Source organism: Balaenoptera borealis, assembly GCF_965194805.1.
Source record: "Balaenoptera borealis genome assembly, chromosome: 14".
Lineage (NCBI taxonomy): Eukaryota > Metazoa > Chordata > Mammalia > Artiodactyla > Balaenopteridae > Balaenoptera > Balaenoptera borealis.
In genome coordinates this window covers 18,714,301-18,736,477 of record NC_138875.1, presented here as the reverse complement: position 1 = coordinate 18,736,477, position 22,177 = coordinate 18,714,301, and the positions used below count along the sequence as shown (strand labels likewise).

The 22,177-nt window shown below is 38.6% G+C and overlaps 1 protein-coding gene and 1 long non-coding RNA gene across 13 annotated transcripts in view; one reads left to right on the top strand and one right to left on the bottom strand.

The window, feature by feature from the left end:
- The window catches only part of TCF4 (transcription factor 4), a 354,962-nt gene that overhangs the window by 304,279 nt on the left and 28,506 nt on the right, over positions 1-22,177 (bottom strand). The window lies entirely within an intron of this gene.
- Positions 1-22,177, top strand: part of LOC309610649 — a 64,558-nt gene that overhangs the window by 35,339 nt on the left and 7,042 nt on the right. Inside the window, exon 1 of the long non-coding RNA XR_014234103.1 lies at positions 1-22,177. This exon is cut by the window's left edge and continues 35,339 nt beyond it. This is a non-coding gene — a long non-coding RNA (uncharacterized lncRNA).

The following is a 22,177-nucleotide window of genomic DNA, read 5'->3' as shown; positions in this document are numbered from 1 at the left end:
GGATAACATGTCTACCTTTAATACACTTCATTTTCAAAAAGAAAACGAGAAACACCGGATTAAAGTCTGCCCGTCAACAACCTCAAAAAAACCCAAAACACAAAAAAAGAGCTGCACACAAAACCAGCCTCCCCAGGAAGTGTTGTGCTGCAGGGCATGTGACCCCCCCCCCAACATTATTAAACACAGGCACAGGTAAAGCACTCTGGCTTCTATCAAAGGGAACATCAAAGAGCAAATATGTACCCTCACATGCTTAGAATTGCTATAAAACCTGAAAATGCAAGATCAATGCAAAAGACCACGGGGACCCATAAAGCCCAGAGGAAACCAGGGAGGGCAGGGTTCTATGCGGTTAATGTTATCCTGAGAAGGTGTGTTCTCTGGGTACACAGCTGGACCCCATTAGAGCCCTTCCAGCTGCTCTCAAGATCACCTAGCAGCCCTGGCCCCTGAAAGCTGTAAGTCTGAGCTGGAAATTCATGAGAAAGTATCTTCAAAGATAAGTTCCCTAGACCTTCTCCGACCCTGATGGACTTTTTCACAAGGAAACGTTTGTGAATTTCCATGTAACGATGCCTGGGCACCCTCCAACACACAAGAATGGTGCAAGCATAATTTTTTCAATGATGACCATTAACAAAATCCCTTCAGTGCCAATAATTTTCTGAGAGCCCAAAGGAGGTCCAAGACTACACTTTTCATGGCCCTATTTCTGTCTTCCTCCTCAATGTTCCTCCACTTTTTAATGTCTCATCTTTCCTTCTTTGTTCCTCTGTTCTTTCTTTTAAGAAAATGTTTGCTGGGCATCTACACTGTGCCAGGCACTGAGGATGCAGTAAAGGAACTCACACGGAGGCTTGGAAGGGAAAGGACCCAGACACACAAGAAAGGGACACATAAATAGGTCAGCTAGGTAAGTGCCAGGCAGAGTGAGGGCATCGTGGATGCTTTCCTGAGCAGGGGACACATAACTCAGGAAGTGGCAGTATGTCTACGGAAGAGATGGAAGAACTGGCCGGACACTCTAAGATTCCCCACTTACTGGTCAGTTGCTCCTCACCCTCTTCCCTCCTCCTAGAAAGAGAAGGCTTCGGTTTCTGACCACCAGGCCGTCCATCCAGACTCTCCCACTGTCTGACACAGCAGAGCAGGAGTTGGGACTTGAAAGTTAGGAGTTGCCTTCTTTCCTTCCCATGACCCTAGGGCTCTCTGTGCAAGCCAATCAGAACTCTTCTCAAAGGAAATGTAGATTTCAGTTGAAAAAGCCCTTTTGCAAGACTGTAAAATCTATCACATCTCTAGCTTTAAGATCATGTTATGAACCTTAAATGCATATGACTGAGTGAAAGAAGGCAATATGAAAAGGCTACATACTGCATGATTCCAATTATATGACCTTCTGGAAAAAACGAAACTATGGAGACAATAAAAAGATCAGTGGTTGCTGGCAGGGAAGGTGGCAGGGAGGGCGTGCAGAGCACAAAGGATTTTCAGAACAGTGCAAATACTCTGAATGATATTATAATGATGGATACATGTCATTATACGTTCGTCCAAACCCACAGAATATACAACCCCAGGAGTGAACCCTAATACAAACTAGGGACTTTGGGTGATTATGGTGTGTCAATGTAGGTTCATCCTCGGTAGCAAATGCACCACTCTGGCAAGTGATGCTGATAATGGGGGAGGCTGTGCGTGTGTGGGTTCAGGGGGTATATGGGAAATCTCTGAACCTTCCCCTCAACTTTGCTGTGAACCTAAAACTGCACTAAAGAATATTAAGCCTGAAAAAAGAAAACAACGTGATGTTATTTTATATTTCACTACATTCCTGTGAGCATGTGAACACAGTAACACAGGGGTGGGTACCTCCCTGGTGGCGCAGTGGTTAAGAATCCGCCTGCCAGTGCAGAGGACACGGGTTCGAGCCCTGGTCCAGGAAGATCCCACATGCCGCGGAGCAACTAAGCCCCTGTGCCACAGGTACTGAGCCTGTGCTCTAGAGCCCGCGAGCCACAACTACTGAGCCTGAGTGCCTAGAGCTCGTGCTCCACAACAAGAGAAGCCACCACAATGAGAGCCCGCACACCACAACTAGGAGTAGCCCCTGCTCACCGCAACTAGAGAAAGCCTGTGCACAGCAACAAAGACCCAACACAGCCAAAAATAAATTAATTATTTTTTTAAAAAGTAATCTTGAAAAAAAAGTAGATATTGACAGAATTAAAAAAAAAAACAACACAGGGGTGAATGAGTGGGAAAAAAAAAAAAAAGACTAACAGAGAACAGCAACTCTGTACCAGTCTAGTGTGTCTCATCCATTCGCAGAACAAATGTGCACAAGGAATTCTTATCATCACCGTACAGATGGGGAAACTGAGGTTCTGCTTCCTTCCTCAAAGCACAACTCTCCATGAAGGGACTTCACCAGAGCCAATACATGCTGGCTGAGCAACAGGGCTATAACCTGCATTAAGACTACCAACGACACCACAGCTCCTGAGACACTGTTCCCAGTAATCCGCTAGAAATAGTCTCAATATATGGTATTTCAGGGCAGGAGCTCCCCATTTTTCAACTTTAATGTGATCTCTACTGGGGTATTTAAGTCATGAGTTAGCAAACTCTTACAGGGGCTTCAGCACATGAAGACATGAGGTCCTGCCATAAATTTTCAAGGTGAGAAAACCTTAGCAGTCCACGATGAATCCAAATTCTACACTAAAATGGGAAAAGTGTAGAGGTCATTCTTCTGTTAGTTAAGATACAAGCAACAGAAAATATGTAAGCAGAAATTTTCAAGACTGCCCTATTAGAAACAAAAGTAGTATTCATTCTTTTTTCTGATTATTGTAAGGAAGAAACTTATAATACTATCAAGCTCTCAAAATGAGTTTTCTTATTCTTTTCATTGTTTGTGAACCCTACTAGATCAACCAAGAAAAGTGGCAATAAGACATATTTTTCTCAAAGGCAAATTCTAAAACAAAGAACAAAATCACCTCATTTTTGCTCAAGGTACACACTAATTGAAGCAGAAATAAAATGTGGAATAGAAAAGAGAAAAAAATACTGTGTACAAACTTATGCCTTGGTCCAATAAATAGGTAGAGAGTTAAACAAATCATTAGTTGAAGGTATTGTAGGAGTTTCAGTATTAAAAATCAGAAGGAAAATGGCTATTAAAATAAACATGCACTTGGTCTTGGTAATAGAATCTATAGTAATTTCAAGAGAGTAATATTTTACATCTGGAAATGGTCCAATGATCAATGAGAACAAACCAGTAAATCCATAAAAGGATCTCAGTAAAGCATTTTTTTTAATGTTTCCACTTTCTCAATCTAAGACACATTCTACATAAAACTGTACTTCATACTTTTTAGCAGACTAATCTGGCCCCAATGTAAATGCTAAAGTTGCACTATTTTTCATTATTCATGTTTCAAGTAGTCCCTAGACCTCAAAATTATTTAAACGTTTAGTAAGTCCATTTTTTTCCTGCTGTGAAGAACAGAAAAAAATACTACTCTTGAAAGTTCTAGAAATTCAACTCTTCCAATATTCAAAAATGTATTTGTATGTAACAACGGTAAGAATGTGGGAGGCAAGGGAGGGGAGCAACAGTAAGTTCTTAAAACCTCTTTTCCGCTTCGGGCCATAATATCATAGCACTATAGGAACATGGCTACAAAAGAACAGAATTAGAGTGAATATAATTACAGTAACCTAGTGCACCCTAAACATACAAAGACTTTCAAAAACTAGTGACTCTGCAAAAGCATAATTGCAGTCAACACAAAGAATTATTCACACGTAAGTATCAGAAAATATAACATTTATAGTTATTGGAACGCTGCCCCACCATATAAGACCTATGGCAGAATGCTGTATTTGACTCATATTATTGGAATTACCACAAGACAGATTTCCAAAGACTGAGGATATAAGTAATAAATCAATATTTTAAAATTTCTGGGGAGTCTACATTTTGTGTTTTACTGCTGGTACAACTCAATAAATTTGGACCAGAGCATTCTTTCTTTGTGTCTCCCATCCTGCTTTTGAAAGTACTTCCAGTTTCTGACATGAAAACCTTTAAGAAAAGGCACAGTATTATGGTATCAATTTCTGCAAAAACTGAAAACAAGCTTTCTAGCATTCTGGCCACTACCTTCCTTTCTCAACTGTTTCCTTCCTCTTTTGCCGAGCTTTTTGAATTGTGTGCTGTTAATAATAGGAGATTCTCATGCCCATAAAACAGTGAAAAGTGCGTGTGTGCATGTGTGTATGTGTGTGTTAAGGGGTGGGTCTTTATATTAGCTGTAGTGGCCAAAGATCTTAAGAATTTTTTAAAGTTTGCATCATTTAGAAGCTGTGTTTGGAGGGGCTGGTGGGCATTTTGTCACTTGCAGGACAGGTTACTGGATGTCCTTCTTTACCAGCGCCTCCACTTCACCTCCCAGGCTGCTATGAGACTTAGCCAAGAGTGATAAATATTTTAATTCAAGAGAATCCACTGCTCCTATAAGCACATGGTAAGTCACCCAGGTGAGATGGTTATCATGATGGTGGACCCTCATTTGCTAGTCTGGATTTCGAGTCCATACATATGTCTTTAGTTCAAATCAAGAGAAAAAAAGGGCAAAGATGTTAGGAGTGATTTTGTTGCCACTCGCTCATTTGATTTGCACTGCTGATAAATGCGTATGCTCTGCTTTGCCTCACAGATGTCTACAATAAAATCAATGTGAAGTGTATTCTTGAGGGTTTTCCAGCCCAGCCACAATAATACTGAATGTAGTTCTAGAAGTATAATCTACTAGTCCCCCCCAAATAAGTCTTGATGATGCTTCTAGACCTTCTCACTGGTTGGGGATATTTTCCCTATCCAATAGGACTAGGATCCTTTCAAGGCCCTCTTTTTAAACAGACGGTTATTTATCTTTGCTGTTTGAATATATGAAAACACGTCCTAATGAAGAAGTCTCAATATAACACCACAGTTGGTGCCTGAGCCCGCAGGCTATACAGTAGGAAAGTGTTAAAGGATTTCTTTGATCTCTGGAAGGGATCCCAGATTAGGGTGACAAACTGTCCAGGTTCACCCAGGACTTTTAATGTTGGTCATCCTAGTGCTACACCAGCACCTTACCCTGAATACTAAATTCAAAGTGAAGCAATAGATCAATTATAGCAATGTTGGGCATATCTTATGCAGTGATCCATCAACAAACAGCAGATACAAAGATGGTTTCCTTTATCTACTCTGGATGTTTACATCTTGTTCTAAGAAGATAACAGGAAGATCTCATAGATTAAAATGAAAGGATGAAGGCTCAATTTTTCTGACAGAAACCCTGTAAGTTCAGGAGTCCATTTCACACTATATTCAGACAAACAAAGCAAATATTGACATAATAACTGAACTTAGAAATGAGAGGGGACTTCTAGTTTCAGCAATATGGTAGTCTGAGGTAAGCCACTCCTCCAAAAAAAAAAAAAAGATGTAAGAATCCTGGATAAAATATAATGATGAAAAAAAAAGTTATATACCTACTCAAACTCAAAAAATGAAATTCCCAGAAGAAATCCATAGCCAGAGTGGAAAGCACATAACTGGAAACATTAGCAGATCTATGGGTCCTAAGGGATGAGGGCTGGAGTTTTAATGCTCCCAGAAGGACAGATCCCAGGACTCCTGCATGAAGCCAAGGATTTGGAAAGACTACTGCCTTCAAGTCATTGATTCAAGGAAGTGGCAAGGAAACATGATTCTGGCAAGGGCTCTGGTAGGCAAAGAAAGAGTTGCCTATGAATAACGAAACCTCTAAACATTTTCCATATGTACTTACAGAATCTAGATGCACATTATTTGCATAGTTTGGGAACCCCTGAGCCATAAAATTAATGTAAAAACTGATCCCAGACCAATGAAACTCCTGGGAAACTGGCAGAAGCTAACATAAAACCACTTTGTAAGAACTCTCCTATAACCCAGAACACGAGATTTCCACAGAAAACAAACATCCCAGATGAAGATGAGCTCACAATCAAAAATTAGAAACATACGCAAAGTAATCTACTGCAGAAGAGTCAGCAGAAACACAAAGAAAGATTAGCACCCCAATATCTTGACAAAAAGAATAATTTGAAAGAGACTAACATGTTAACAGAGACATAAAAGTAGGAAAAGAAATCACAGTGAAAGGACAAGTCTGAAACGAAATCAAATAGAACATCAACAAATTAAAAATATAGCCACTGAAATTAGGAACATCGAATTTGGGTTAAACAGCAGATCAGATGCAATGAAAGCTAATTAAACTGAAAAATAGAAGAAATTATGCAGAAATCATTCACTCATTCAACAAATACTTCTATTGTGCATTGTGCCTCCATTCTAAGTGAGTCACTCTTTTAAACAATTGGTATATATTGTTGAACAAAACAAAGACTTTGATCCTAATAGAGCTTACATTCTAGTGGATGAAACAGAAAAGTGAAAAAGGGAGAAAATATAAAATAGATAAAAAGGGAAATAGTATAGAATGAAAAGTTCCAAAATCCTTCCAAGAGGAGTTCCATAAAGGAAACAGAGAGAATGAGGAAGAGGAAACATACAACATCAGTTGAGAAGTTTCCAGAACTTTTGAAAGATACAGAAATCAGCACACTTGAAGAAGCAAAATAAACAAATTTAAAAATAGATGTAGACATATCATGGGAAATTTGTAGAACCCCCAAACAAACAGAACATCTTAAAAACAAACAAGATAAATTTTCTTCACTAAATAATGATGCTATTTTATCTAACATAAGAGTACATGCATGCTTAATGGGTAGGTACCCAATACAATTTAAGTTTAACTCACGAACTTGATGACATCTATTGTACTTTGACTGGTTACAAACATCTTTACTTATTTGCAAATAAGTAAATGTGCTGATAAAGGTTAATTGGCTGGGGAGGATATTTTATGTTATACCATACCACTCCCCCCAGTTTGTCTAATCAAGAGTATAACCATATTTTCTGAGAAATTATGAAACTCATTTTTGCAACAGGTTAGAGAAAATCTTTGCATATGAATTTACCATTCTTCATATGGGCAGGTAGCTATATAAATAAGTCAACAAATATGTCCCTGTTCCACAAGCATTAAGACTGAGACATAAAAATCTCACAACAGAGAAAGCAAAGGAAAGGGTACAACTTCTCTTTCACAAACATCTATTTTATCAATAAACCAATGTATTTGGTCTTTCAAGATTTCTTCTACGTACACAGGACTTCATTCATCCTTTCCACTTCAAAAATGCAATAACTGACTACTCCTTTTAAAGACGATGTCCCATACTCATTTTGTTCAGATTATTTTCTTTAACAGAAAAATATAATACAGCAAAACAAAGAATATATTTTAAGAGTAAGACCCCCACCATTGCTGAGGTCATTGGGTGTGTGCACACGTGTGTGTGTGTGTGTGTGTGTGTAAGAAATGTATTTCACATAGTGAATTCATGATATGCTATTTGAAGACCACTGAATTCAAAAATGCTACCATGTGAATAATCATAGCAAGACAAAGATCCCTCAATGCCTTCCACAACCATAAAGAAAGAGATAAATTCCTATTAAATGCTCTTTTCTCAATTTTATTATACACGTTACTATCTTTAATATCGTTTTAACCTCTATATGGTATTGCAAACTGCATTTTTGGTGTAGTATTCACAGTTTTAGAAGAATTCCTTTTTTATGCTATTTATATGCTATCCTAGTTCAGCTAATTCGATTAAAATCACTATAAATTATGAAAGCATAATCATTTTAAATGTGGTAGCCACAAAATATTTAAAAACACAGATACCTATGAGCATACATTGTAGGATTAGACTGTCTTGCTCTGTATCTGAACTGAATATCTCAACAACATTAAATTCTCTTTTCTTAATAAAAATAATTTTAATGCTACCATATTAGATTTTGGCCCATTATTGAACCTGTCCTTTAAATGCTTCTACACACTATTCTAAGCATATCTCTCAGAAACAAATCAGCTATAAAAGTACATTTTTCAGATTAATCGGTTATATAATTCACAATAAAAATTTAGTTATAGGGGTTTCCCTGGTGGTGCAGTGGTTAAGAATCTGCCTGCCATTGCAGGGGACACGGGTTCGAGCCCTGGTCTGGGAAGATCCCACATGCCGCGGAGCAACTAAGCCCATGCGCCACAACTACTGAGCCTGCGCGTCTGGAGCCTGTGCTCCGCAACAAGAGATCCCACTTAGCCGCTGTGTACCTTGAGGTAAGTTACTTAAATTCTCTGAACCTCGTTTTTCTGAGATGTAAGATGGGCATAACGCTATCTACAAGATTGGGGTGGATTAAATGAGATTAAATGAGATAATGGACTGTCCTGGCTAATGCCTAGTACATAAGTGCTCAACAAAGATAAGGTTTCCCCTTATCTTATCCAATAAAAATTACCTTTGACAATATACCATGAAAGTAAAATGTTCTCCTTTTCCATTAGAAAGCAGCAGAAATCAGCCATAGTCTGAATTCATCAAACTTGTAAGCTGTTCAACGTCCATTATTCTTTTCTATTATATTTAAGGCACTTAAAATAATCTCCCAGTGATTTATTCTCCTTTTAACTAGATGCAGTAATTAGAATATCTTTTATGATACGGCAGAGTTTTCATTTCAGTCAAGGTGTTACTGTTTTAGAAAGCCACTGTTCACTAAGAATATTACAACCCAGAAACTAACTGCTTTTATTCTCATTTTGAATAGAAGCACAAACACAAAATGAAGAGGATACGTAGTAGATTTCTATAGCTGAAAGACGAAAACGCTCAAGCACGCAGAAGCCAATAATTCCCAAAATACCTTCCATGAACTGAAAAACAGATATGTATGTTGCCATGGCATTCGGCAAAATTAATACATTTGAAATTTGGCTTATGTATGAAAAAAAGTTAAAAAAGTATGGTAAGTGGTTTTTTTTTTCCTTCCCATAATGTTGGCATATAATCCTTTTTTCAAAAAACCAGCTTAATATATACTTCCCAGAAGAAAAAATGAAGAACAGCAAAAAGATCAACATATATTCAGGATCCAGAGTAAATGCAGAAATTCTGTATTATTACTTGTCAGGTGGAGGTTTGCCTCCCAACCATTCTACTGAATAAACTAAGAGCACTGAGTACATGTGTATCAAGATTCCAGCCTGGGCTCTGTCATTAGCTAGCTGGGTTAACCGTGAATAAGTAATTTGATTTCTCTGGGATTCAATTTCCTCAATTGTAAAATGATAACTTCAACAATAATATTTATTAAGCACTTCCTGTGTGCAAGAACTGTTTTAAGTACTCTGTGTATGTTTATTCCATCGTTTAATCCTTACAACATAACTAAGGAGCTAAGTAGCATTATTATCACCCCATTTTCAAGGAAAGGAAACTGAGTCACAGAGGTGTTAAATAACTCATCCTACAGCTGACTCCCCAGATCCGAAGGATTTCTGCCCAACTGCCTCGCCAGGGTGAGGCTTAGATGATATAATTTCTACATCCCTTACAAGAGTAAAATTCTAAGATTCCACATTTTCTCTTCTGAAAACTTTTTTTCCCTTCTTACTTCTATAAATTATCTGTTTATCTCCCAGACCTTGCTTTAAGTTTCTTTGGGTCAGATCCTAATTGTACATTTTTATGCATACTTACCACAAATGAGGACCCAGTGCTATGAGGATGTTATAAGCATACTCAATGCTTTGTAAGTAAATTCCTAAAAGCAGTAGCTGAATCTTTATGAGGCAGAAATTAATCACCTGTTGCCCAGGGGTCCATAACTTTAGAGAAACCAACATACACATCTATTAGTCAACTCAAAAGATTGGACTTTTTAAATAAACAAAAAATGATGAGTTCAGCACTCAGCTGATAGAAGAGTTTGGGGATAATATTTAAACGTAAGCGTATTTCTAGAGAACTTCCACAGCAGTTCAGATAAATCAGGCACAGGCCTGTGTTAAACAGAAGTGTGGGTGTGATGCACTCTCAGAGGTCAGAGAGACTCATGATTTTGAGCAGGAACTCTAGAACCAAACTGTTCACCTTCAATTCCAGGCTCAGCCAATTAAAAGCCCAAGACCCAGGGCTTCCCTGTTGGCGTAGTGGTTGAGAATCTGCCTGCCAATGCAGGGGACACGGGTTCGAGCCCTGGTCTGGGAAGATCCCACATGCCGCGGAGCAACTAGGCCCGTGAGCCACAACTACTGAGCCTGCGCGTCTGGAGCCTGTGCTCCGCAACAAGAGAGGCCGCGATAATGAGAGGCCCGCGCACCCCGATGAAGAGTGGCCCCCGCTTGCCACAACTAGGGCTTCAGTAGTTGTGGCACGTGGGCTTAGCTGCTCCACGGCATGTGGGATCTTCCCGGACCAGGGATCGAACCTGTGTCCCCTGCATTGGCAGGCGGATTCTTATCCACTGCGCCACCAGGGAAGTCCATATATACTTTTAATCATGTATGACTGAACAGTTTTGTCTTCCAATCAAGCAACAGGTGCCAAGGAAAATGAACCTTTGCTGTTAAATTCAGGGCTGGATTCTCCTATTCACTTTTTCATTCACCCATTTAGCCAATAATAATTAAATAACTTCTCTAGGCCACACAATCTACCAGGAACAAGGGATACAGTACGATTATGGGAGACATGGGCCCTTCCTCTAAGGAACCTATGCTACATCAAGACAGACTTTAAAAATAATCTCACCCACAGGTTAATTTTTTCATAACTTAGGAGTTCCATTCAGGAGGGCACACTATCAATTTCTGTTGGCTTCTGAAATCCAACATGACCTCCTATACAAAAAGACATTTAACATTTTGAAATACATATGTCAAAACAAGAGTTACTGAATTGAATGTTTAAAAGTAAAAAAGAGTCATGATGAGCAGCTAAAACAGACAACACGATTTTTACTGTATTTGCAAAATCAATGATAAATCAACAAAATACCTTCACTCTAAGCATTTATAATAATAATGAGAATGACTAGGGCACGAGGAGTGGCCAAGTGAGTCTGTGGTGGATTATATTTCTATTTGTTTTTTTGGTTCTTTTTAATCATAGGAGGGGTACTGGACAAGGTATAAAGAAGAATCAAAGTCTAACGTCTGGGATTCCACAAATAAGTCCCCCCAAATTAACCAGATGTACAACATGTTCCTATGATCAAGTATCAGCAACAAAAAGTAGGTGAGAAAAATAATAAATGTTCAGCTTTGAAGGCTGTAATAATATCACCATTATAATTCATCCCAGTATATCAACATGGGCTTTACATTAACAGCCTTACTTTCAAAAATAGACATAGCACCACCATAACATTTCATACTTTCGGTGTTTGGAAAGAATGTCAGGGAAAGCTCCCAGCACGTGTTTCCATCAATCAGAGTAAGTGAAGAGGGGGAAAATGGAGAAAAAGAAAGAATCAGGGAAAGAAAAGCACAGATCCTACATTGTGTGGGCTGGGGGTGGATCGTGTTCCAGCTCCCGGGCAGAAACATTCTACAAAGTTCCATGCCCATTCCAGACAGACTCCCAACAGCTGTGGAGTCACCAGTACTCTGAAACAGACAGAGCTTTACTACAAATCCACTTTTACAGTTTTGAAACTTCAAACACCTTCCTTGCTGAAACAAGGCAGGCTGTACTGCCACCTAAAAATGTACTTCAGTTTAATTGCACTTTTCCTATTCAATGCTATCGGTCTTGTCTTTTTAAAATGTGAAGGTATAAAATAATATTCTATGACAGGATTCCTAAAAGGCTATGGCTGGATGAATTCAAAATCATACTATAAATTATTCTGTGCAAACAATTTCTGTCAAAGCTACATCTGTGCTTATATTTACAATAAAACATTCTGATGGGTTAGACTGAACTGGCTAGTTGTTTGACAAAATTTATTAAAAATTTCTAGTTGTTCTGACATCCTGTAGATCTAGTCAATATATAGCTATATAGCTAGGCATCTACAACCACCACTGGTGTCTATTTATACCCACTGCGTGAGGAATTTAAGGATTAGAATTGCTCCTAAGAAAGGAATTAAAAAAAAAAAACAGCTGCAAACTTCCCTAACAAAGCCTTGTCTCCATCTAAATTTTCTAAGACATTTAACATTTCCTAGGCCATCTTTGTGATGCACTTTGAAAGAGTTGGGAGAAAACTTCTGCCCAGGGAAATTCAAATCAGCCAAAAGAGGCTGAAAAACAATGCTATAAAACCCTTGCTTTTGTGACCTGCTGCTCTGGCCCCAGATCTCTCTGGAAAACAAACTGCCATTTGTGCAGTGATTTGGTGATGTAGAAAAACAAGGATGAGGACATAAAATAACAAATCTGTTTTATCAATTCGGACCAGAATTTAAATTCTCATCGAATGTCGTCGCGCTCATCTTCTCTGCCATGCAACTGAGGGGTGAATGAGGGGTGTGACCTCACCAACCCTCACCCCCTACCCCACTGCAAGGACCTAGCGCTCTGCTGTGTATTCAGATGAACCTCTGACTCTGCTCAGTAATCGGAACAAGTCTAAGTGATGCTTAAAAACATGAACGTATAAAATATAGGATAAGATTTGAAACCCAGTTTCTTGAAATAGCAAATGTGTGAACCGATTTGCTGGGCATATTGTACTTAGTTTATTTGAATGATTAACACATGGACTTATTACTTTGTTTTCTGACAACTCTCAAAGGGAATCCCAGGGTGGGGCTGGGCGGGGCGGGGGGGGGGGGTCACTCCCTCTAGGTGGGAATCTTCCTTTAGGCAGTGAGCCGTGGTCAGCAACTGAAATGATTTGTAAAATAATTAGATTCTGGGCTTCGCTGGTGGCGCAGTGGTTGATAATCTGCCTGCCACTGCAGGAGACACAGGTTCGGGCCCTGGACTGGGAAGATCCCACATTCCGCGGAGCAACTAGGCCCGTGAGCCACAACTACTGAGCCTGCGCGTCTGGAGCTTGTGCTCCGCAACAAGAGAGGCCGCGACAGTGAGAGGCCCGCACACCGCGATTAAGAGTGGCCCTCGCACAGAAACGAAGACCCAACACAGCCATAAATAAATAAATTTAAAATGCATTAAAAAATAATAATAATAATAATAATTAGATTCTGCAGCCACACAGGGATCTTGCCCAGGATTGGAGTCAGAATAATTTATTCTTTCTGATTCCTGGTGGCATGCTAGCATATGCTGAATGCATTTTGGTCCTGAATGCTTACAAAGTCCTCAATTCTGATTCCTCTTGCTAATCTCGGGAATATCTTTTTTATTCAAACTAAAACTACCTCACCGATTGTGCCTTCCGCCCCTGCAATAAGTTATTAGCTTACCCCTGGCCCAGTTGACTCTTTCAAAAACTAAGAACTATAATCAGAAAATAATCAAGTCCAATAAATCACGTGTTTTTTGAACCTGGCCAATACAATACAATCACTATGGAAACAACCTGGTTTCCAGAAGTTAATACTATTCACTGAGGGGCCACTGATAACCAGAATTTTAACTTGGAATACTTGCTGGGATCCAAAGATTCTCCAAGTTAGAGTTTTCTAGAAATCTTACTCTATCTTCTCTTAAACGCACATCAAGACACTCTTTCCTAAGTTGTATTTTTTAAAGTGTATAAAACAAAGTAAGCTGACTGCTACAAGAGAAAAACTATTTTAATACTTTGTTTCCTCTTACTTGGTAGCACCCAACTTGGTTGCTATTTTCTCTAACTTCAATACTCAAAAACTTGTTTTTCTGGATTCCTCAAAGTCCCTGATTTCATATGAAATAAAACATGGGCCCCTTTGTCATGCCAGACTATTTATCCCGGTTTCTGACCCCTTGTGTTACCTCTAACACTATGTTATCCCCCTGTTGATTAGGACCCTGTCACTCAGTGGTGGTAGGTTACCAAGTTGTAGTAATTTGGTAGGCACAAATATTTCCGTTACAGCATCTTCTCTGGTGAAATTACACAGGCCAGAAATTTGGTCTTGTGTGTGTGCAGTAAAGTGCCACGTATACTGACTGTGTTATATAAATAATGAAAATTAAATTACAGGATTTTAGGGACACATTCCAAACAATCCATTTTACTGCCAACTACACTGGGCTCATGACCAGCTGTGGAGAAAAGAATGTCCCCCTCCTCTTAAATCTTTATGTATCCATTTTCACTGATTCCAATAAAAAATGGATTGAGTCAGGTATCCATTATGTCCAACTTTCTAAAATATCCAAACCATAATCATTACGGGCATCTCAAAAAACCTCTCTGTTTAATGTTTAGTGCTGCATGGTACTGAATGAAATGTCCATTTTTTCCTCACTTCCATGTGACCAAAATGTCAACGCCAAAAGCATCTTCTTTATGTTACTCTTTGAAACACTTTGAAAAACATTCTCCCCCTCCATGATGGGGCACATAAAATCAATCATAGCTAACGCTGCTAGTGTTATTTTTTAAAAAATATGTAGCACTGCAGACAGTGCTCTATATGGATTAGCTTATTTGGTCCTCACAAATCCATGAAGGGGACGCTATTACTCTTGCCATTTTACAGATGAGGAAACTGAGACTCAGAGAGGTAGATTAACTTTTCCAAAGTCACACAGTTGGCGAATGACAGAGCCAGGGTTCAGACTTTACAGTCTAACTCTGGAACATAGCCTCCTAACCTCTATTATGTCTCCTCTAACCTGTGTGAAGTACAGTCACAGTACTCATGTGTCCCACCTCCACCAGAAACTTGCAATGTTCTTTTTGGCTCTTTATGGCTCTTTATCTCTGAGGTGGCATCTTTCACTGTCTCCCCTGCACACGGATTAACCTAGGAATTCACACTCGCCAAGTCACTTTCCTCAACTTACTTAAAATATACCTCAGAATATATCCTCCTCCTCAAAAGCCTAGGGAAAGATAAGATGAGGGAAATCAGATTCAAAAGAAAAAGCACAAAGAAAAAAACAAACTCAACTTCTGGCTTCTACTCTTCCTGGTAAGACAGGAAAAATTGTATATTTTCTACGCTAAATTAGTCCTAGAGCGTTAGACTAAACATCAAATGGCAATCACCACGTTCAGTCAGCTCTCAGGAAGTTCGCGGTGACACAGAAATATCTGAAATTCAAAGGTAATTCTTTAACACACTTGACTTCAACAACCATTCCGCTGATGGCTTTGTACATGCAAAGACTCCTCTGCTTAGCTCTTTCAAATATCTTAATTCCATTTGATCTAGCACCTCTATTTGTATGTACCTATGTCTCCAACCATGCTCACAAAGCTTTGTGAGGTCAGGAACTATTCTGTGTCCATCTTTTGACCCCTCACAAACACTAGCAGAGTGACTTACCCTAGTTCACACAGAAATGATGGTTAAAATTCAACTAAACAGGATTTCTGTTACATGAACTTAGCTTATCAATAAAATTAAGGTCACTAATATCTTATAATTAATTTAGGTTTAATCCTGACATTTATGACACGGGAAGGACTTTCCAACTATCTTAGAAAATTAGTTACTACACTTCTTTGTCAGCCCCAGGATGAATTCACTTTAAAATAGATTAATTACTGGCTGATGCCTACGTTTCAAATTGCAAAGAGGCATTTCTTGAGGAATTTCATTCATGTAGCTAATACCACCTTCAAGTAGTCAGTTTTTTTTTTTTTCTTTTTTTAAATCACCAAGAAGAGAAAAGTGCAGGTCGCAGAACATGCCAGGGCTGAACCCAAAAATGATGCAGAAATGAAACATACTGTACCAATAACACTGTTTTTTTTTTTTTTCCATTACAGTTTTTTTGTGTGTGGAATAAATTAATGTTTTTTTTAATTTTTAAAAATTTTTATTGGAATACAGTTGCTTTACAATGTTGTGTTAGTTTCTACTGTACAGCAAAGTGAATCAGCTATACGTATACATATATCCCCTCTTTTTTGGATTTCCTTCCCATTTAGGTCAGCACAGAGCACTAGAGTTTCCTGTGCTATACAGTAGGTTCCATTAGTTATCTATTTTATACATAGTATCAATAGTGTAACACTGTTTTTATACATCGCTTAATGGGCAAAATGCCACTAACTGGATGGCTGCCATTCAATTGTCAGGCGCTCCTGCCATCACCAACAGCTGCAGAAGCCCCAGTCTGAACCGCAGCCTCTCCACTGAAGCTCATTTCAGCCATTGTTACTCATAATATGATCTAAAGGAACACTTACAGGATCTCATAGAAAGTTTAAATGTTGTTTGATGAGCGTCATTAGATATTTAAATCAGAAATGAATGGCACAGCAAGAGAAGCAATCACAGTGCGGTAAAGTAGAGCACAAAACTTCCAGGGTATTCTCTTCACATATTTGCACTCATGTATGTCATACTAAGAACACGAACCGCGGAGGGAGAAAAAAATCATAGATGTCAAATCCTGTTTCAGGTACAGACACATATGGATGGGTGTCTGTGTGTGTTTATACACACATATATATTCCCCTCCCCACCCAAAACACTTCCACTATTTAGTAACTCAATAAAAGCGTTTCATATGAAAAGGCATGGATCATTTTTACAAGAGGAACTCAGACATCAGCAAAATTCCACCTTTGCCATCAACCAAAGTATTTGAATAATTTGGAAGAAAATAACATTACATGTGGCAGTCACTTAACGTCCTCTTTTGGTGGTTTTGTTGTCTGGACTTCATTCGTGCAACAATGTTTAAATCTAATAAAGCCTTAAGATCAAGACTCCCCCGGTATTTAATAGGAGAGAAGGCAGAACGGCACGGAATGAACGACGACTGCGACTTCTGTAAAAAACCCTTCCATCCCCAAGAGCACTGCTTTAAAACTGCTTTTTCCATCCGGGTAAACAGAAAGGGTACCCAGGAATACACAGTGAGATGGGATGAACATCAAACATCAGACGTCTTCCTGAGCTTCAGCTGCATGGCTATTTTTTGTACCAGCATGCAACTAAATTTCAGGTCTTGGGTGGCAACTTTCAGCCAAGTCCCCAAGCTCCTTGTGTTTATGTATTTACTGTCTTTAGTTTGGGTGGAAAAGTTTACAAAGCTCTCCAGGCTACTGTGTACATAGTGGATCAGAAGATATCAAGAATGAGAATATGGTGTATCATCATATTCAAGGCTTTCAGGGTAGTGAAGCAAGTGGCTGCTCTCAGCATATGCAGATGATATAAAAGACTTAAAAGCTGTATTAAATATGGAAGTCTTCAAATCAGCCTCACAGAGCCCTAGGATGTTATAACATTAGACTATAACAAGCCCAACCAATGGAATCCACATTTTCCATTTAACTTTATTTTGAGAGAAATAAAGACAAAAGAGAGAGATGATATTCTGAGGAGAAAGAAGGCAGAAAGGCAGGAAGGAAGAAAGGAAAGAAGGAAGGGAAGAGGAAAGAAGAGAAGGAGGGAGGAGGCGGGAGGGAGGAGGCGGGAGGGAGGAAAAGAAGGAAGAAGGAAAGAGGGAATAAAGGGCGGAAAGTCATACCAAAGTATATTAACGTCGTATTATTAAACAAATTTTTGGAAATCAACATTTAATGGAAAATTATGATTAGCGGGTAAATAGTTCTAAAATCATCTAAATGCAAAAGAAAAATATAAAGTGGCTCAGAATTTTTAAAAAGATTTCTAGAACAGCTTTAACAAGTGAAACCTAAGGTCAGCACAGTATGCTGAGAAGACAGAGTCCTAATTCCACTTTAAAGGATTACAAATGTTATACATTAGACTCTTGTGGATAATGCAATTACCTTCTCTACTTAACTATCTCAGTAAAATTTAGTATGTGATTTTTCTACTCTTTTAATGTTAATGTGGAATAAGGTTGAGGGGAAAAAGCAGAACATCTATCTGAGTAAGCAGGAAAACTGTTACAGGGTATATTGCTGGTTTTATTAAAAAGGGTACACATTGAATTCGACTTCCCTACAAATTCTACCCTGGCCATAGTCAGTGAAAGTAATAGTGTCTCCCTCTGGGATCCTATGGCGTTTGAAATTCTTACATTTTTTTTTCTATTCTGCCTGATATTATATTCATGTGTTCTCCACTTTAAATTAGGCAAGTTACTTATAAAATCTCTCAGAACATGATTTCTTGTTTGTAAGACTGAAATAAGCTACTTTAGAGGATCTAAAAGGATTAAAAATATATTTGTGAAAGTACCTAGAAGTTCAATGAAAAACAGTTATCATCACATTCTGCTTTGAAGGCACAAAGCAGGGTGGCCATGTGCAGTGCTGCAAGCACACCTCCAGGGGGCGCCATGCAGTGGCCCTGGCACCACCAAGAAGCTAAACATCTTTCCCAGGCCCCCGAACAGCCCTTCACACACATTTATTCCTCGACAATGGTTTGTGAAACCAAAGTGAATTCTGAAAAAAAAGAAGGAAACTAAACCAAAACATTAATACAGAACAGTTAGCCAACAACTAGCAGAGGCTGCCTATTAACACAAAAATCTGATGAGTGACAGGGATCAACTGCAGCATGTTTCTTTCCCTTTCTTTGTTCAATTCAAAAATACTTTGGCTTGATATCTTTTTTTTTTTCTTTTTTTCTTTTGGCTGCGTTGGGTCTTCGTTGCTGTGCGCAGATTTTCTCTAGTTGCAGCGAGGGGGTGGGCTGCTATTCGTTGCGGTGCACGGGCTTCTCATTGTCGTGGCTTCTCTTGTTGCGGAGCACGGGCTCTAGGCGCGCGGGCTTCAGTAGTTGTGGCATGCGGGCTTCAGTAGTTGTGGCTCGCGGGCTCTAGAGCACAGGCTCAGTAGTTGTGGCACACGGGCTTAGTTGCTCCACGGCATGTGGGATCTTCCCAACCCAGGGCTTGAACCCATGTCCCCTGCATTGGCAGGCGGATTCTTAACTACTGTGCCACCAGGGAAGTCCCTGGCTCGATATCTTAACTGCAGGTAATTTTTTCCCGACGCATACTCATACTTCGATTATGTTCAAATCATTCAAAAGGAAAAAGATGTGTTGAAGCTCTAGCTCTCCTTCACATTTCTTTTCCAAACAATATCTTGTCCTTTCACTGAACTTTAGAGGCAAGTGATTGACTAAATCAATCAGCCTGTGTTCTTGGGTTAACCATAATTTGTTAAACCTGGAAACTCAACTCACAAAACGCAACCTGTAAAAACGTGCAAACATCATCCCATAAATGAAACAATTCAAACACTAAAAAGGAAGCTACCTATCCAGCCAGCAAAAGCCATCAGTTTGACTACCTGAGCTAGATGGAACTCTCCAGCCGACTGAGAAATTTTCAGATTAATTTGGTCACTAGTGTATCCATATATGCAGGGCACAAAACACTAATTCAACTTAGATGGGTAGAGATCATACACTGGTAACATTTTCAGAAACTTGACTTTTATCTAACAGAAAAATATTGGGGGTGGAGAGCTGATTTGTCAGTATTAATGTTGCAGATTTGCGGAAAGGATGAAGTACACTGAACAAAATGCAGCTCCTCTACAACCTGCCCACTGAATATTTTATGTATATTGTATGCGTTCCCATAAAAAAAAAAAAAAACTGTTGTTATCCAACTCCTACAACTGCCAGAATGAAAGCTATAAAACTCTCAGTTGAAACTGAGGTAGAGAAAAGTCCCTAATTCTTCCTTCTCAATATGTTATATCAAATGTCTTTTAGTAACTACATTAGAAGGCAATTACAGCTTAATAGCTGTCTAAATCCATTATCAGTGTACATTTAACCTTTCAATATTTAAAGATAATATTTAATTTGAGCAAATTAATGGACTGCCTGTGAGACCAAATACATCTATTTAGTCTTTCTGGTTTTCCATCAACGATATTTCTCTTTAGAGACTGGGTCTTGTGACAACAAGTCTGGTAAAAATGGAGTTCTTTCTATTTGTAGTTTAAACAGATATTAATAAATGAGAGGCCAACCTAACCCCAAATGAGAAGTAATGTCCTTATTAACTGCACGTGTCTTCTATCATTAACAACGCTGCTTTTAATTCTCTGCAGATTAATTTGTATCATTAATAGTTAAGTGAGCTTATATACCTTTATCTATCAGTGTGGTTTTTTTTTTTCAAATTCCAAATTGTTTAATCTCTTTGACTTTAAAAGGATTGAGTGGTTTTCCAGAACAGCACTTTTTTCCACAATTTGCCCTGTATTTCACATCCCTGTTCAAGAATAATAATGTTTAAGAACTATGATAATGGCTTTAGTGCTCTGTTATATTTTCAGAGACGAGATCAATCAGCAAAAACACCACTGTAAAAAGAATGCAGCATAATTTCCCAACATTGTATTAATATAAATGCAAATAATTAAGATATTAACAACAGCAGGTCTTCAGCTATCAATAAGCAAAAGCAAATTCTCCAACTGAACAGTTTGATGTTTTAAGGACTATGGTATTAAGAATTTCAAGGTGAACCTTTTTTTCCATAGTAAAATGAATACATCCATATTACCTTTCTTTTCTTAAATAAAGGTTAAAATCAATCACATTTCTAATTAAAATAAAATTACTAAATCATCACATTTCATTACTGTTAATGCAAGTACATTAGCACCTAGAAATCTGGAAAAAGAGAATTTTGTTGACATCTTAGTCACATTTTGACAGGTTAAAATAATTCCAGTGTGAGTAAAGTACTTTAAAAATAACTTAAAATGTAGCTTGTCCACAGCACTTACTGCTCCCATTCCCAACAATGGAAGTTCCCGTGGTCCCTGAATCCAGGAACAAGTTCGTCACCATGCAAGAGTACCTTCCTCTGTCACACCCAACTCCTAATAATGCATCTCCCACCTTCTAAGACCACTGGATCAACCAAACCACATGTTATGCAAATGTACAATTCTGTCAGCAGAGGTCATGGAGAGGATGTGACACCGGTTGACCCGTGAGCTGGACACCAGCAACCGGGCAATTGGAGGCTCCTCACCCCCTCCCTGTCCTTGGAATGGACGATCTGCACATTATTCCCATAGCCAGAGCTGTTTCAAGGACATAGCCTTGAGAGAGTGAGGTGATGTTTGGACTGAACCCCATTAAGGGCTCTATATAAACTTTTGAGATTCTGGAGGGCAGGTGCAGAAATCTACTCGTCTTGTAGCCGCTCAAGACAAGCCTCGTATGTGAGTTGCCTTGCTTATTACACCCGCCACCTACCAATCTGGAGTGACCTGACTCTTTCTTCCATCTCTCCTTGCCCTCCATGTGCAGGGGCCAGTTTGCACACCAACAAATTTCTGTTTAAGTCCAACAGTTTTCCTCCGTAAATTCTATCTTGAGTCTGCTTTTTAATACGGCCATAGTATTTTTAAACATCAATGTTTTAGAGTAAACACAAATCTATGTTTTAGAATATCCAATATGTTTAAGTCACCCCAAAACTAACGTGAGAAGATGACCAAACAAATAGGAGTATATAATGATGACTGCACTCTTAATTGCATTTATTTATTTCTTATATTTTATGGTTCGAATTCTGAACAAAACAATCTTTAAAATGCTTGTAACTGTCACCAAATTTTTTTGTTTAGTGTTTTAAAAATCTAAATATAGTTAGAGAAAATATCTGTACATGGTTCAAGACTCAAAGTAATACGAAAGTTATACATTTGGAAGTCTCATCCCCACCATGCTGTTCTTTACTCCCTCTTCAACCATCCCCGGGTAACCACTTTGTTTCTTGTGTTTTTTTTAATGCAGGTACAGCAAAATATAAGTGTATATTCCTATTTTCACCCCTTTTACGTAAAAGGTAAATTGCCAATTTCTACACTGACATGTCCAGACTGACCTATCACTTTAAATGGGAATATTTTTAGAAGTATATGAGCTGGCAGAAACATAATTTTCCAACAAAAATGCAGAGGTTTCATATCAACCACAGTCACGTTTGTGTAACTGCCCAATATCTTCCAAATCCGAACACGGAGGAAAATCTTCATTAATCCAGCAGAAAGCTGACTTACTATTGAAATCTAAATTGGAATCTTTTGAGTGTAGTTTTCCCATTTAAACCTTACTAATTTCAATCACAGATTATAAAACTGGAAG